Here is a 10,109-nt window from a genome sequence, read left to right on the forward strand (position 1 = left end):
TCGGATGCGATCCAACTTGACTCGATCTATCTTTGATAGATTTGATTGATTAGTTGCGTGATATCGATATTCTCTATATTTCTCTTTGAGATCTACATCGATTGAGTGCGAATATAAACTTGACTACTTCGGTAGTTATTGGATAGATTAATCTAACCAGACAAAAGAGTTTATTAGATTAAACATAAGAGTCTTTGTCAACGACTCATCTATCTTGTAGCAAGATTGATTAAAGTGGTTACCGAACAGATTCTTCCTTTGTTATTTGGAATACGATCCAAAGGATTTGCTATTCATGTGTGTGACTCTAGAAGTCGAAGGCGCAAGGATACTGAGGGAACTAAGTAGCTAGGTGTAGTCTGCTTGGTCTCAACTATACGAAGTTGGTATTAGATTTTGTATAGCGGCTTAATTCCGAGAGTATTCAAAAGTGGACTAGGTCCCGGGATTCTTCTGCATTTGCGGTTTCCTCGTTAACAAATCTTGTGTTGTGTTATTTACTTTACTTTCGCATTATAATTTTTTTATATTATAATAACGTAAATACACTTGTGCGTTACTCCTAATCAACTGATATTGATCCTATAGTAAATCGGTATCGGACCGTAACTATTATCAAGTGAATATCAAGTTTTCATATTGTCTCGACTTTGTCCATAGACGATCATACTTGGTATCAGACTTATAGGTTGAAACAAAAAGATTGTAGTGTATTTGGGTACCCTCATCTTTTCAAGTTTAATGCAAAATCATAATAGGATTGCTACAATTAATTTAAAAATAAAGATATATCACTTTCACCGAAACAATAGCTTCCTCCATCTCCCCAAGAGTTTAGCTCTTCATCATGGAAACACACTCAAAATATGATTTCATTGCTCAAATTCAAAATTAATGAAAAGGGATGAAAAATGATTAAAACCGGGTTTTTAACACTTATATTTGTTACAAACTAACTGTTACATATAATGATACAACTAACGTGTCACTGTCACCTTAGCTAAATGATATTTCTTTGGCGTCTAATGTTCTTCATTGCACCAGCAGAAAAAAAATCTCCTGCAACTGATTTTTCCGGCTCTGTGATGCTCTAAACTTCTCCCAATTCTCTCCGCCCCCCTCTACAACTCCTTAGCACTATATATATATTCGAAAGGTCCAAGAACAACTCGTAATAATTGCAAAAATCTGTCTTTCCTTTTTTTCTGCAAAACACGAGAATTATTTTCCTTTTTCTTCTCTTCATATGTCATCCGGTGGGTTGCATACTCCAGTCACGTGCAGTTCAGGGTCAAACTCTTGACAACTCACGCCAACTTCCGTTGAAAACACAGTAACTACGGGAGAATACCCAATATTCTTGTGCACTGACTTTATCCAAAATCGATGAACAACCTCCCTTCTTTTTCGAATCTAAAGCCATTACTATCTTTATTTGATCGTGACAGGTCATTCTCCAACAAAAACAGTAAGAAAATCTCGAGAGAATCTCTTATAATAACTTCTAGAGCTCTGCGTATTTGGCACGTCCATGTTTACTTCAAACTAATGTATCTAGCCCAATTTAATCTAATCAAAATCTCATACCACGCCTTTTACGATTAATTAAGTCATCCCCATAAATCTTAATCATTGAGTTTCACTAAAATATCCTCAAATGTCGAACAAAAATTCTGCCAGTTGAGAACTAGGTTTTCCCGCCTTTTTTCAGTTTCAAACAAGGAAGAAGAAGGTTGCCCTTTGTCCGTTCATGGGGTGCGAAAATCAGGTCGGTGCCCCTTATCCAACAGTGGCAGTCCGCATATCAATGATCATCTGGGGGGTGCCTTTATCAACTTTTTGAGCCGATTTTTCCAAAAATGTTTATTTCACAAAAATACCTACAAACACATAAAATATTATAATAAGTACAAAATCGAGTACCAACAATACAAAAAATTGAGGACCACTTAGATGCAAAAATGTGTATATCAGTCTTACCTTGAGGCTTATCTGTGGGAGGTTGATTTGTTTAAAGTCTTCAATTAAGTTGAAGCAAATCTTAGGTTGTAAAGGACGTCAGCTAAGGGAATTAATTGCTCTGAGTCCTGCTGGGATTCAAGAGGCGTAAGGAACGCGACTGTAGCTGAATTGCTGTGAGGGTTTAATTCGGTCTCAAGTACATTCCAGTCTGAAGTTAATTGGTAGTAGGCTAGTGTCTATAGCGTCTTAATACAGTTTGGTGTTCAATCTGGACTAGGTCCGGGAGTTTTCAGCATTTGCGATTTTCTCGTTAACAAATTTTTTGGTGTCCGTGTTATTTCTTTTCTGCATTATATTGTTTATCTTTATAATTGAATGAAATATCACAGGTTGTACTTAATCAATAAAAGTAGATACATCCATCATTGTTTGTTAGATACGACTTGATTGATTCTTGGATATTGATATTTGGAATCGTCCAAGTACTCTTATACGTAAACTTTCTGATTGTGAGAGAAAGAGATATACTCTAAATATTGAGATTCATCAAGTTGAACTCTCGGAACTAAATTTAAGTTTGTCCATACAGGTTGCTTAAGAAAAAGTTTGTGGTGTATTTTGGTACCATCGCGTTTTCACAAAGAGTACCTGAAACATTAACAGAGTTTTCATTAGTATACGAAAAATCAAGCATTTATTGGAATCATCGAGTAGTTAGTTCTTGGACAATTTCAAAGATCAATATCCAATAATCAATCAAGTCGCACCAAACAAACTAGATGGATGTATCTACTTTTATTGATTTACGTACAACCTGTGATATTTTAGTTATAAAGATAAAAATATAATACGGAAAACAAATAACACAGACACCAAAAATTTTGTTAACGAGAAACCGTAAATGCAGAAAACCCCCGGGACCTAGTCCAGATTGAACACCAAACAATATTAAACCGCTAAAGACACTAGCCTACTACCAATTAACTTCGGAATAGAATGTAGTTGAGACCGAATTAAACCATCACAACAATTCAGTTACAGCCGCGCTCCTTACGCCTTTTAAATCTCAGCAGGACTCCGTGCAATTGATTCCCTTAGATGACGTCCTTTACAGCCTAAGAGTTGCTTCAACTCAATTAAAGACTTTAAACCAATCTTCCTCCCACAGATAATCCTATGTTTGATTTCCTTTCTGGTCGATAGATCAAGGTGAGACTGGAAATCGATAGCAATAGACAAAGTCTAGCTAACATCAAAGTTCTGAATTATGTTTCCCGAAGAGCAGCCTAGATTATTATTGGCCTCACAAGTATTAAACATGTGGAATCACAAAGTTTGAGACGAATGGAACTTTGTGATTTCTATCTGTCTTGTTTGAGTGAACAGCTCAACAATCAAAACAAGATCAGGATACACGAACTATCAAGATAAAAAATAGTTATACATGGCTTCACGAATCCCTAGGTGAAGTCTTTTTATTCGCTAAACTCTAGAAGGGTTTTAGGGAGAGGAAGACCCTAATTTACAACTATGACACACAAAGAATAATGTCGGGGATTCAAAGATCCCAGTTGCTTGAGGTTCTCCCTTATATAGATTTTCAAAGTATATGTTGCTTTAGGTTTAAGCTAAGATAGCTTTTGAACCAAGCAAACAATATCCAACGTTAGATGAATCTTTGAAATGAGATTAACATATCAAGATATACACTCTGGTTAGGATGAACCATAACCGGACCGTAAACAAAGACATGTGCTATTTTGCATTTCCTCCCATGCCAAGATCGCTAATTAGCGTTTCCTCCCCAAATAGATTGAAATTAGTGTTTCCTCCCATCGTTAGTAATTTCATCAATACCTCGGTTAGCTGAGTCAGCACCTGTGCACGCATGGCATAAACTGTACACGTGTTCTATGACTTTCCCAAAATACCTTCCACTAAGAACCAGTTCACAATCATCACCAACATACCCATATACATTGACGCAACCACCACCTTCTCTGTTATTTCTTCTCAAAACCCTAACCTAGACTTCGTCACCAATTCCCCCATCTATCATCACTTCAGAGTCATCCCTAATTTCTATCAAACCCCTGCAGCACAATCTATTCCCGGCACCTTCATTCACCAACGACTCCGACAACAACACAAAAAATATTCTCCATAATCTCATCCACGACCGTATCTTCATCAGTATAACAATAACTCAGGAAACCCATTAAATACATTGTTCTTCTCTAACACGACCCTTAATTCCATTTCTCAATCCCTTCACGTAACCATTAATATCGAGAAATTGGATTCGCTGAATCGATGAAATGATGATGTTAAAGATAAACCTGGTGATTTTGAGTTGAATTAGATGAATTTAGAGATTGGGTTTGAGTTTGATTGTTGTTGGTGGTCAATTACAGATAATAGTTAGGATTTGTTGAATCGGTTTGAAGCAGAGAAATATATGAGGCTCGTGGAGATGAAATTGTGTTGCTATGATAAATGGGTGTTCTGAATTAGAAGGAGTTGTTGGTGATGTTGTGTTGTCGTTGAAGATGCAGACGAGTGTCTGAGCCTCAGTTGCAGGGAAGAACACGAGTTGCTGGTAATTCAATTCAGATTATGACTTCGATTTAAACAAATGGGGGTGTTTTTGTAATTTTGTTCGACACGTGTACATTTTTGCCAAGCGTATATCCTTGCTGACTCAACTAACTGAAAGTTGGATGGAAAATGTAACGATGGGAGGAAACACTAGTTTCAATCTATTTGGGGAGGAAACGCTAATTAGCAATCTTGGCAGCGAAGGAAACGCAAAATAGCCCCAAAGACATTGTTCATGGACGATTAGCCGAAACTAGCCGATTGAACCATAAGCTTAATCATTTTCACATAACATTTAAGACTTTAAATTTGAGTCACAAAAATAGGTTATAATGTGATAAATCATGTCTATATAGTGTTTTTAGAGATTTATTCAAATGCCAATTATGTCACAGAGATAATTTTTGTGCATCTGAAAATATTCGATTGGGAAAGTACGTGTACTCTACCTTGTTCGTGATTGTTTTGTTATGGTACATGTACCGGATATGTGTACCCTTAAAACAAAAACCAGTTCAGAAACTTACAGAACTTTTACGGTTTGCGTATCGGGTATAGATACCAAAACGGTTTCATAAACAACAGTTCCTTTACGATATGCATACTTGGTATGCGTACCATTTTTGGTTCACGAGCAACAAACTTTTTATGGTACGTATACAAGGTATGTTGTAAGGACCCTCAGACTCTTCAACGCTATTTGACTGGTCTAGCGACAGTCAAGAGACGATTTAGCCGTTAAGGACTCGATCAGTTTAACACGAATGTTAATTAATAGAAATTAATTTAACAACGATGTAGATATGAAACTAGTATCGTTAGATAGATCTCGAAAAATTACATGGAATGGACTACTCGAGTGTGTCATTCGGATACCGGATAAAGAAAATATCTTCAGATATGTATGAAGGGTAAAATCATCATTTCTTGGAAAACGCTATTGATGCAAGCAGACACGTTGTGGCTTCTCTTATCAAAGCAAGTCGGTGTCCTAGTAATTTCTTTAGCCTTTTCTTCACCAAAACCCGATCGAAAAATTCATTCTTCTTCTTCTTTCTTCTTCTTTCTTCCTTTCTCTTCTGCTTCTCTTCTCTTATGTTCTTCGTTTTCTTTTCTTCTCTGAAGCGTGTTTATGAATCGAGTACGTTGGTCATGAAGAGATTTGTAAACTTGGTGAAGCTTGGCAGGTGTTGAAGTTGATTAAGCTTTGGAGAACAAGAAATAGATGATGTTGTTATAATTGGAATTAGGGTTATAAAGTTGAATTAGGTTCTGAAGATTTAAGAGATGAAATTAGAGCTATGGTTGGATGAAGAATCATGGGTTTAGGTTCAATTGAAGTTCTGAAATTGTCTTGGAGATGAACCGAGAACTAGGTTTTCTGAATCTAGGTTCGAGATTCGATTAAAGATGAATTAGAAGATGAAATCGATATTTAGAAGATTGATTGACCTGAATTAGAGTTTGGGTTTGACGAATAGATCAAAATCAGTAGTTAGGGTTTGATTAGATTTTAATGAAGGTTGTTGGATATTGGTTGTGGTGAACTGACAGATAAGGGAGGAGGTTTTAATGGTTTGTTTGAGTGAAATCTTCTCAAGGTAATTGTTTTTCAGTTAATTAGTGAAATTATTCATTGCTGATTCTATATGATGATTTATGAGATGATGAATCCCAGATGGGTTTAATTAGATTGAAGTTGGAACTGATTGTATGGGTTTTTAGTGACTGTGTTGTTGTAATTTGATGATAGTTGAAGTTGATCGAATTTTGGGAATGAAATTGAGAAAATTTCAGAGAAGATTGAAAGGATGAAATTGATGTTTTAGGAAGGTGATTTGAGATTGAGAAAACCAGAGAGTATTTGATGTTGGTGGTGCCGTTTCAAAGTTTGACTCGAACTCAGAGGAGATTAGAATTAGGGGTTCGAAGCTGGGATCGATTGAAGCTCATGAATGAAGCTGTGAATAGAATTAAGATTGTTCATAAGAAGAAGATGGATTGTTATGAGTGATGAACTGGCTGGTGTTTGAGTAATTGAGTTTGAGGTAATTGTTCTTTTTCTTAAATTTTGTTAAGTTATGCAGTTCTATTGTTGAATTTATGGAATTCTCTATAGACAATGAATTGAGATGGATTTGACGAGTAAGGAATGGAATTATGAATGTTTATGGTGTAACTTGAATTACAGGAATGAAGATGATGCATGGATTGATTAATTAGTTGTGTGTTGTTGGCAATGATATGTTGAGGAGTAGAAGTTCATGTAATTGTGGAATTGGGATAATGAATGTAGGTTGTGAACAAAGTGAAGTGATAATGTACTGTTCTTGCTGAGATTGTGGTGTAGGTGGAGGTTCTGTAGTTGTTGTGAGTTGCCAGGAAGCGTTGTAGTTGTTGTAGTTATGGCTTGATGGCAGTCTCTATGAAGGCTTGCTTCTGCTCTTGTAGGTAAGTTGTATGTCTTTGTAAATCAATTTGGAGTTATGAACTGAAATGAAATAGATTGAAATTGAGCTGATGTTAGAATTGTAGTTGGGTAAGAACCTTTGGTTTGTCTGACTAAACTTATTCAGTCTGACTCGTCTTGCTTAGCTGACTGAGTCGAGTTGACCCTGTTAACCTGAGTTGAATTGGTTTGACTCAGTGACGACACCAGTAGATCGTTGACTGGACTTTGACCAGGACTTGACCTCAGATTGACGTTGACTATTAGCTTGACCCCTTTGACCGTCAATTTGACAGTTAGTTAATTCAGATGGACTGGACCTTAGTTTAATGGGCTTGTTTGGGCTTGAACTTAGGACTAGTTTTCAGAGTTTGATGTTTGGACCCCTTATGGTCTGAATTGGCCTTTAACTTCTTCTACAAAGTTGTAGATACTCGTAAGACTTAGTAATTGGACTATAGAACCAAACCATATGAATTAGTAAACCTTGGAAATGTTAAAGATAGATGATAAAAAGGTGTAAAGTGTTATGGGCTTAGAACCATTAGATAGTTCACTTAGCTTATAACTAGAAAATTATATGGGATTATGTTATGAGCCTCGGGTGAGCCTTTTGGCTAGATTCTTAGACTTCTTGTGTGATTAACAGTTGCATCTTGTTTGTTTGCAGCTGACTCGGCGTCTGGGTCTGAGTCAACCCCTGACTCGCGCCGAGTCAGCAGTTAGATTGTTTGGTTTGTGAATTTGGTAACCCCTGACTCGGTATCTGAGTAAGAACTAACCCCTGACTCGGGCTTTATGGAATCAGGTGTGGGAATACCCCTGAGTCGCTAAAATTGAAAAAAAATGACATAAATGATTAGTGATTTTTCGTGGTTGTAGTAGTGAAGGTTCAAACTCTCGGATTTGTGAAGGATAATCTTTTTTTTAGACTTAATAAAAATAAATAAATAATTTTATATGCACAATATTAACAAAATATGGGAGAGAATTTTTACCGGGATCAGGATTCCACCATTCACCAAAATTTATGTGATTCAATAACAATTCTTATAATGCAAATCTAGACAATATAACTCAAATCAAAGGAAATTGTGATTCTAATCATTGCCTAAATTAGATTTTGAAAACATCCACTGTTAATCGCGAGCATGAAGTATCAAAAGCAAATTACTAAGCATACTCCATCAAGAGAAAACACAATTGATTAATAAAAATCATTTACTCCATTTTTATTCGGTGCAATTAATCATAAAAGAGTTGCATAAATAAATTTAAATAAATTTTACCACATAACTTTTGGAAGAATGGCTTCCTCCGTTACCCCTGGGATTGGGTTTAGCTACTCATGATGAAAAACCTCTCAAATTGATTCATTGATACTCAAAAGTTGTTTACAATCAAGAGAAAATGGAGAAAAATGGTTTACAACAGTGTTTGCGACACATATAGAGCGTTCAAAAAGATCGATACAACAGAGGTGCTGTTGTTCCGAAGTCGGGGAAAGGAATTGAGTATTGTCGCAATTAAGCGACACTAATCAACGACTGTCCCTGAGGGTATTATGTTCTTCGTGTTCTTCCTTGCACCAGCAGCAAGCTTTTCTCCTGCGTGACTTTCTTTCGATTCTTCTCGGCTCCTAAACTCTCCCAAAGACTCTCCAACTCTTCTAAACTCTTTAGCCTTGTATTTATAGTGTTTTAGAACAAAAATATCCGACCATAACACCGTATAATCTCCCATTAATCCCGTCATTGCTCGCTGCCCATATTTAACAATAATTTCCATTTTTGGCTTCTACACACGTAAACTTTGATCCTGCACGCTCTAGTTAACCTTCCCCACGCCTCCGAAGTCATCGAACTCCTCCAAAACACTCCATGCATGGCAAACACACAATCAAACTCGTGTTACTGGACACGTTGCTCTGTTTTGAGCTCGTGACTCAAACCAGGATTTCCAGCCAATTATGATCGAATCCGATGCCCACAATGTGTTCCCTATCCCATATCACAACTTCCCACCAAATTTCAACGATTGAATCGCACTAAAACACCTTCATTTTCTCGATCACAAATCTGCCAGTTTTAAATATATTTTCCCCGCCAAAAAGCTGTTTTTGAATTTAAAGAGAAGATGGATGCCCCTTAACCAGAGCTTGGGTGCGAATAGCAATTGGGTGGAAATAGTAATTTTTGGGTGGAAATAGTAATTTTTATGGGTTCCTCCGGGACATTTCTGGGATGCTTCCGGTGCATTTCTGGGGTGCCTACGATACATTTCTCCGGGGTGTAAAACACTGCTTTTTGAGCCCATTTCGCCGCAAGGGCTTATTTCTATAAAAATTCCTACAAAGACATAAAAGAACACAATAAATACAAAATTGAGCACTAACAATACATACAATAGAGACATATTAGACACATAAATGCGTCTATCAATAAACTCTTTATTATATCAAAAAAATTCATTTCTTCATTTTTTTTCTTCCGTCTAGAGCAGAGATGGGAGATGAGCAACCAAATCCTAGATCTCTTCTCAACGGAACCCTTTATCTCTCTCTCAATAAATCCACTGATTTCTATCTGCATCACCACTCCCAACTCATCTCTCAATCTCTTTCTAATCATCTAAGCTTCTTTTAGAAAATTCATCATCTTCAGGTATGATTTTCAAATCTACCAATTTTTCATCCATGCCTTTGTTTTCATTTTAATATGGGTTTTATGTGATTTGGAACATGGGTTTTTATTTATATTCTAACTTGAGTTCTTAATTGGCTTCAAGGGGGAAAGAAATAAGGAAGAGGGAAGAAGATTAAATTTTTGTGAAGGTATAACGATTTCATTCCATGTTGTTTTCTTTTAGAGCCAGGGGTTTCCTATGCTCATACTCCACTTGATTATTTTGTTCTTCTATGATGGTTTAATTTGCTGGTTCAGTATTTGATGGATGTTTGTTAGCTTTTAGATGGTGTTTGTGAAAATGCCAAGGAAAGAAGTATATTTGTTCATTAAGCATGATAGAATATGTCATCTCCTATGGATTTTTGTGTCATGTTATGCGAATGTTGTTAATTTATCTAGTCAGCATACCTAAG

General features: G+C 36.4%; 1 long non-coding RNA gene across 1 annotated transcript; it reads left to right on the forward strand.

Annotated features, from left to right (window-relative positions):
• Positions 1-5,396: 5,396 nt before the first annotated feature.
• Positions 5,397-7,081, forward strand: LOC113331772. The gene is made up of 2 exons (XR_003351179.1): positions 5,397-6,608; positions 6,752-7,081. It is a non-coding gene; the product is annotated as an uncharacterized LOC113331772 (long non-coding RNA).
• Positions 7,082-10,109: the final 3,028 nt, after the last annotated feature.

The sequence above is a fragment of the Papaver somniferum genome, unplaced genomic scaffold, assembly GCF_003573695.1.
Source record: "Papaver somniferum cultivar HN1 unplaced genomic scaffold, ASM357369v1 unplaced-scaffold_128, whole genome shotgun sequence".
Taxonomy (NCBI): domain Eukaryota; kingdom Viridiplantae; phylum Streptophyta; class Magnoliopsida; order Ranunculales; family Papaveraceae; genus Papaver; species Papaver somniferum.